Below are 8,701 nucleotides of genomic sequence, written 5' to 3' on the forward strand. Positions count from 1 at the left end.
TCTGCTCTCTTAGCAAATTTTAAGTATACAATAGGGTTTTGTTAGCTATAGGCCCTATGCTGTATTACAGATCTCCAGTGTATTACAGATGTATTACAGTGTATAACAGATCTTTAACGTGTATAACTGAAACGTTATACCCTTCCCTCCACATTTCCCCTTCCCCACAGCCGCTGGCTTCAAGGGTTCTGAACCTAGGGTTTGACTGCAGGCAGGGCAAACAGACCGTTGTGTTTTTCCTATCTTCTGGAAATCCTGCCTTTCTGCCATAGTATTTTCAATATTGTTCTCTCCAGTGTACTACTCCCTTTCCCCAGCCAACGTTCTGCAAATGGATCAGGGTTTTATTTAAGAACTGGGGCTCCAGGTTATTTCTGCTTAAATCCTTGAGGAAATCTGCTTAAAAAGTAAATGCACTATGAAGCAGTGACAAACAATGTAATTTTTCCTAAAGGCTTCATTTTTTTTTTTTTCAGAGAAGTTTTAGGTTCACAATGATATTGAGAGGAAGGTACAGGGATTTCCCCAAAACACCATGTCCCATGCATAGCCTTGCCCATCATCAACACCACTCAGGAGGGTATTGTTTTTTTAACTAAGCATGAACCTACATCAACACATCATCATCACCTAAAGTCCATAATTTGCCATAGGGTTCATTCTTAGTGTCGTACGTTCCATGGATTACAACAAATGTTTAATGGTCTATAACCATCATTGTAATACCATATAGGGTGTTTTCACCGCCCTACAAATCCTCTGTGTGCTACCTGGGAACCACTAATCTTTTTATTGTCTCTGTAGTTTTGCCTTTTCTAGAATTCCTTATAGTAGGAATCGTGTGGTACGGAACCTTTCAAGTGGACTTCTTTCACTTAGTAATATTCATGTAAGGTACCCTCTATGTCTTTTCATGGATTGATAGCTCATTTTTTAGCACCAAATAATGTTTCATCATCTGGACATACCATGGTGTATTTACCCATTCACCTACTAAAAGACATCTTGGTTGTTTCCAAGTTGGGTGACTATGAATAAAGCTGCCATAAACATCCATGTGCAGGTTTTATGTGAACATAAGTCTTCAACTCCTTCGGGTAAATACCAAGGAGAACAATGGCTAGATTGTATGGTAAGAGCATGTTTAGTTCTGTAAGACACTACCAGACTGTCTTCCACAGGGTTGTGCCATTAAGGCTCAAGAAGAGCAAGTTAAGTTAGAAAACACATTCTTCCAGGTTCCTGAAAGTTTACATTTCTCCTCAGTTTCCTGAAATCAGCATCAGTCTTCTCCATTCTGGAGGCGGAACCAATGTGCTCAGTTAAAACATAACATATGTCAAAAGTGCCCATTTTCTCTGGCCATTCAGTTTTCTTTCTCTACTTCATTTGTTCATTCATTTAATTTTGTCTGGGCTAGAGGATCTAGATTTTTGAGACAAAGGGCAAGTGGAGAATAATATAGGGATAATGTGTACAGTAAAAGAAGCCTCAAGAATGGAACTCGGGTACCCCAACATTTAAGAGGAGACTGGAGGAAAAGGACCTTGCACGAGCTCATGCTAAGCAGTAGCCAGGAACAAATGCAAGAAGTCAAATTATTAACAGCATCAAGTACAACAGAGAGGTCAAGTCAGTGGGGCATTATCCACCAGGAGTCACAACTAAAAAAGCAATACATGGTGTCTTCGAAGAATCTGTCAGAGTTCAATCATGAAAACAGAAAATGAGAGGCTTATGCAATTATTGGAAGCCTGGGGCAGAAAAGACCAAGAGAGCCACAGCTGATTTTCAGGAAATCTAGAAGAATAGAGGTTATGGGAACCCTGCCACCAATACCTTCAGCTGCCTTCAACCCCAAAGAAAATGACCTGTAGGCTGTCAATAGATTGGAATATATTGTGCATTTGAACATAGCCACGTTACGTTAATTAGAGTGTGGGTCCATATTCCCTTATTGGATTTTCTTGCTTATAACATTATTAATCCACAAACACAATGTTACTTTTGCTGCTTTAATTCTCAAAGCACTAAACTATTTGCATATCATGATTATTTTGATTATTTAGCGACCTGCTTTTCAATGCATTTTTAATAAGTAGGAAACTTCTCATTCCAATATAAATTATGGAATTCACAGCTAAAACTGTCTTTCAGTCAGATTGTGATATTGTAGTTCATAAAAACGGTGTCATTTTCGCAAAATTGGATCCGTGGTTATGTTTAGATTCTTCATTAGTTCTTTCAAAGTATATGTTTATATGGATAACACCAAGTTAACCTAATAACGTTGAGGACTATTGAAAGTCTCTCGGGGCGCCTGGGTGGCGCAGTCGGTTAAGCGTCCGACTTCAGCCAGGTCACGATCTCGCGGTCCGTGAGTTCGAGCCCCGCGTCAGGCTCTGGGCTGATGGCTCGGAGCCTGGAGCCTGTTTCCGATTCTGTGTCTCCCTCTCTCTCTGCCCCTCCCCCATTCATGCTCTGTCTCTCTCTGTCCCAAAAATAAATAAAAAACGTTGGAAAAAAAATTAAAAAAAAAAAAAGTCTCTTAATTTATGTAGGCTATTAAGTGGGAAAATAATTCAAACTGAATTTTAAAGATTGGAGACTTTATTGGGAAACTTTATTCAGAAAAATCCTTGACTTAAAACAAAAAGGAGTTGATATGAAATTAAACCTGTTGGCGGAGACCCCACAGAATGAGTTGAGAACCTGAGCAGTTACATAAATTTAATTGCAAGATATAACGTGAATCTATAGAAAATAAATCGTCATACAGAAGCCAACTAAACCATAAAAGAACATTAGGTTTCATTTGATAATTATAAGTGATTTTATGCCATTTGAGTTCCAAACTGATTTTGTTAATTTTTACCCAATTCTGCTCAGTACGTATGGCAAATTTCAATATCTCCTTTGTTCTGGCTAATCCAGCCTGTCTTTGCTGCCTAAGAAATCCGACAGCTCAATAGAGAAAAAAAAAGTGTGCATCAAATTCCTAATGAGTGCAATTTACATTATAAGGAGGAACAATCACACTCAGCACTTTCTTTCTTTGGAAATGACTTGGGAATTCCTTAGAAAGATCCAGTGATTTCAAAAACATGCAATATATCACTATCTAGGCTTGTAAAGAAATAAAAGTAAAAGGGCTCCTGGCTGTTCTGCAACCACAGTTCCAATAAAATCCCAAGTTATATTTGGCCCTGAAATTCAGGATTCCTATACATGCTAGTAACTGTTAAATATCTCTTTTCTTTTTTTTTTTTTTAATTTTTTAATGTTCATTTTTATTATTTATTTTTTTTTTAATTTTTTTTTAACGTTTTATTTATTTTTGAGACAGAGAGAGACAGAGCATGAACAGGGGAGGGTCAGCGAGAGGGAGACACAGAATCTGAAACAGGCTCCAGGCTCTGAGCGGTCAGCACAGAGCCCGACGCGGGGCTCGAACTCACGGACCGCGAGATCATGACCTGAGCCGAAGTCGGCCGCTTAACCGACTGAGCCACCCAGGCGCCCCTATTATTTATTTTTGAGAGAGAGAAAGAGCACGTGCTCGCGTGGGCGCGCGAGTGGCGGAGGGGGAGGGGCGGAGAGAGAGGGAGACACAGGATCCCAAGCAGGCTCCAGGCTCTGAGCTGTCAGCACAGAGCCCGACGCGGGGCTCGAACCCAGGAACTATGAGATCATGACCTGAACTGAAGTTGGTCACTTAACTGACTGAGCCACCCAGGTCCCCCTCTTTTCTATGTATTCTTACTGCTATTTTAAAAATTCATATGATAATTGGAAAGATATTGCACGTATATGATGATAGAGTTTCATTTATGAGAATCCTTGGCATTCTATTAAGAAGCATGACATCTTGGGGCGCCTGGGTGGCGCAGTCGGTTAAGCCTCCGACTTCAGCCAGGTCACGATCTCGCGGTCCGTGAGTTCGAGCCCCGCGTCAGGCTCTGGGCCGATGGCTCGGAGCCTGGAGCCTGTTTCCGATTCTGTGTCTCCCTCTCTCTCTGCCCCTCCCCCGTTCATGCTCTGTCTCTCTCTGTCCCAAAAATAAATAAAAAACGTTGAAAAAAAAATTTAAAAAAAAAAAAAAAAAAGAAGCATGACATCTTTATTTTATTAGTTTGCTAATTTCTCTGACGTGCAATCCCTATTACTTCTGTTTCTCCTCTTGAGTTCTTCATCCCCGATTACTCTAACAAGATTCTCACATAAGTGCAACTATGTCAGAATCGCAGCCCCCTCCCTCCATTTAGTTGCAACAATAATCGTTAATAGACCGTGTAAACAAATTTCCTTCATGAGCAAACCCGCAAAGACAGTCTTGATTTGTTACGCATTGGACGAGACCATCCACTTAAAGAGAATTGAATGACTTAATTCAGTACTGCTATTTCTGAACATGCCAGGCCATTCTTTTTCACCGGCAGGTGTTTGACTGGTCTATTCACAATGCACAGGTGGTTATTTTACCCCAGATACAGCTCCACGGCTCATCCTCACTTGTTTAAGTCTTTGCTTAAATGTAACCTTCTCAGGAAGGCCTACATCAACAACTTTTTAAAAAATATCCCAACACCCTCTTCTCTATAATCCCAATATCCTTTACCCTGCTCTATTTGTTTTTCTTCTCTAAAATATACACCCAGAAAGGCAGAGATTTTTGTTCATATTATTTGTCAAGGCATCATTGGCACCTAAAACGTCTGACACATAATATTTGCTCAATAACTGTTTGTTATAAAATGATTGATTTCTGGGGGCGCCTGGGTGGTTCAGTCGGTTAAGCGTCCACCTTCGGTTCAGGTCATGATCTCGTAGTTTGTGAGTTCCAGCCCCGCGTCAGGCTCTGTGCTGACAGCTCAGAGCCTGGAGCCGGCTTCTTGGATTCTGTGTCTCCCTCTCTCTCTGCCCCTTCCCAACTCACGCTCTCTTTGTCTCTCTCTCAAAAATAAACGTTAAAAAAATAATTTAAAAAATGATTGATTTCTGCACTGGAAGTGTGGCCTGATGTCTATGAATACAAAAATCTATATCCCATTTAATAATTCCTCATGCTCAACAGTGGTCACAGTTCTCAATTACACAAGATCTATAGTTTAGCCAACTTATTTCTGTTCTAGGTAAATAAAAAATTAACTCTGTGTCTTTTCTTATGGTATTCTCCCAGCTTAACAATATTATTCTTCCACATCTACCATTAACCACTTTTAATTTACTCTCGATGCAATTTCCTTTAGACATGTAAGCTATGTAAGTCCAAAGAAAACAATTCACTAAACTTGAGAAAGAGATAAGTACTATTATGCGTGTTAATTTTTTCCCTTTTATTTCCACAACGGTAACATTTTGACAATAATATGACAATAACTCCTTTTGGTATCTAATATATAACACAAATGCACAGGTTTGGAATATTGCTCAACAAAGGTAGCCTGAAAATCCTCTCATGACAGATATCCAGAAATGCTAAACAGAATATGACAATTTTATAAACAATGCATAACTGAATTTATAAGAAAAAATGGAAATCTCCTGTGATAAAAATGAATAGGGGATTTAAAAAAATAACAGAAAGAGCTGAGTTCATCAAAGAAAACAGAAACCATTATTTAAAATAAAGGTAATTGGGGGCGCCTGGGTGGCTCAGTCAGTTAAGCATCAAACTTCGGCTCAGCTCGTGATCTCAAGGTTCATGAGTTCGAGCCCTGCGTCGGGCTCTGTGCTGACAGCTCAGAGCCTGGAGCCTGCTTGGGATTCTGTGTCTCCCTCTCTCTCTGTCCCTCCCCTGATTGCTCTCTCTCTCTCTCTCAAAAATGAATAAACATTTTAAATACTGGTAATTAATTTAATGAGGATATTGGTTACATAAACAATGATAGAGCTGAATGACAGGTAGGGTACAGGAAGTAAACCAAGAGATCAGCTACAGCAGAAAACTACTTGCACCCTAATTTTATGGCTGAGGTAATGGAGGCAAGAGGAGAAGTGAATTGGGGCACCTGGGTGGCTGAGTCAGATGAGGGGCCAACTCTTGTTCAGCTCAGGTCTTGATCTCATGGTTTCTGAGATTGAGCCCTGCTTTGGGCTCTGCACTGACAGTGTGGAGTCTGCTTGGGATTCTCTCTGTCCCTCTCTCTCTCTGCCCCCTCGTTCTCTCTCTCTCTCTCTCTCTCTCTCTCTCTCTCTCAAAATAAATATATAAGCATTTTTTAAAAAAGAGTAGACGTGAATTGACTGAGTTCTCAGAGTTAGTAAGTGGTGGAAACAACGCATACCAGGAAGTTTGGAAAACAACACAATTATTTCTTTAAATTGAAAACATGCAATCATTAAAATTAAAAATTCAGCAAACACAGATGAACAGAAAATATTGAACAGGAAGCTACATATGATTCAGTTACCCAAAGCACATAATGGAGGCAAACAAGTAAACTAACGAGAGATATGGGGGAGAAAAATCAGAAAATTAACACACTTCTAATCAAAGCCTAGAAGTAGAGACTAGAAAGAATGAATCCTATTTTTCCCTGAATTGATAAACAATTGTTTGGAGGGAAGAACAAAATATCTAATCCTCCTAGGACACATAAAAATAAATCCACGTTTAACATGATATAACACACCAAAAACAAAAGAAAAACTGAAATGCAACTGGAAAAAATACAGCTTATCTACAAAAGAGTGATAAGCCAATAGTAGCTATTTCAACGGCACTGAGAGTGTCAGAGAACGGTGACTGATTATAGAAAATAAAGCTTTCAAGTGGTGAAGGAAAATAACTGCTTTCCGAAAATTCTACAACCAGCTAAGATATTATTCAACGATGAAGGTAAAAAGAACATTTTTAGGAAAACGCGCACACGTGTGCACGCACACACTCACACACACACATACACACACACACAACTTCCTTGTTAATTATATGTTTAGCATAACAAATTGTCCTTCTTTGTCTTCTTTAATATTTTGGAGGCTTAGGGCACCTGGGTGGCTCTGTTGGTTAAGCGTCAGACTTCCACTTAGGTCATGATCTCACGGTGGGTGGGTTCAAGCCCTGCGTCAGGCTCTGTGCTGACAGCTCAGAACCTGGAGCCCACTTTGGATTCTATGTCTCCCTGTGTCTCTGCCCCTCCCCCGCTCTCTCTCTCTCTCTCTCTCCCCAAAATAAATAATAAAAACATTAAATAAATTTTTTTAGTATTTCAGAGGCTTGAATTACACTGACTTTAATATTAAGATATTAAGACTTGATTTTTTTGTTTTTATTTACCTGGTATATATTTGTCCATTTTCTAATTGAGGTCTAGTAGGCTTAAAACACCGTATTAGTTTCAGGTATACAACATAATGATTCAATAACAGTAAGTCTAGTTACCACCAGTCACCATACAAAGTAACAAAAAATGTTTCCTTGTGACGAGAACTTTCAAGATCTTACTGTCTCATATTTGCCCATTATTTTAGTTTAACCTTTTAAATCATATTTTTTAAATATATCTTATGTACATTATGGAGTTGGGTTGATTTCACGACATAATGTAAATTTCTCTTTTAACAAGTGGATTTAGCCCAATTAAATTTAATGATATGGCAGATATGTTTGGTATTTGTTCTCTCTTTTGAATGTGCATCTTATTATATGGCCTCTTTTTTTTTTAACTGCAGTCTTCTAATTGGAAGTTACATGTTATTTTAATGATGATTTTAATAATTAAACCTTCATATAATACCCTCACCACACCATGTAAGTAAGAGAGAAGACTCAATATCAAAAACATGTCACTTCTGCTTAGCGGATTGTTAATTCATTAATTTAACACCAGCTCAATAAAAGTATACATGGGTTTTGGGGGGGGCAGGGGGAACTAGACAAACTAGACAAACTAGATTCTATTGTTTGTATACAAAACTAAAACAGCAAATATGTATGGTAAAATTCTAAAAAGGGATATCAATGAGGGGAAATTAACCCTACCAGATAATAAAACATTACATAAAGCTTCAATGATGTAAATAATATAGAGGACATATAAATAGAACAATGAAATAAAATACCAGTTCCAGAAATATACAGATAGATATGGGGATGACATCATATGTCAATTTCGGAAAGGACTTTTTAGTAAATGGTTTTGAAATAGCTATGCAGCCATATGAAGAAAAAAATATATCCTTGAATCCACTTCTCCTATCAAATGCCATGATAAACTCTACATGTGCCAAATATTTTTTGAGAACATAAAAGTAATCGGAAAAAGGTGGCAAATTTCTTTACAACCTCAGGTTGGAGAAAACGTTTCCAATGGCTCTGAATTCAGGAGTCATCAAAGATTGATGAAGTAGAGTATGAATATATTAAAAAAAAAACTCCATTATCATCCGTGTAGAAAAAAAATCGATATCAAATAATAATGACATATTTGGAAATAACTTGAAAATCAAATTACACACGAAGGCCTCGTCTCCCTAAAGTAATATTAAAGAAACTGATAATCCAATAAAAATGATCAAAGAATATGAACAAACAGATCACATTAATTACAAATTGCCATTAAACATCTAAAAGGTGCTCAGTGTCACTCAAAATAAGATAAATACAAATTAGAAATTAAAATTTTGTTGAGATAGCATATTTCACCTATGAGATTGGTAAATAATCTGAAAGTCTGACAGTCCTGTGGGCAACTTG

Source organism: Panthera onca, chromosome X, assembly GCF_046562875.1.
Source record: "Panthera onca isolate mPanOnc1 chromosome X, mPanOnc1 haplotype 2, whole genome shotgun sequence".
In the NCBI taxonomy this organism is placed as follows: Eukaryota; Metazoa; Chordata; class Mammalia; order Carnivora; family Felidae; genus Panthera; species Panthera onca.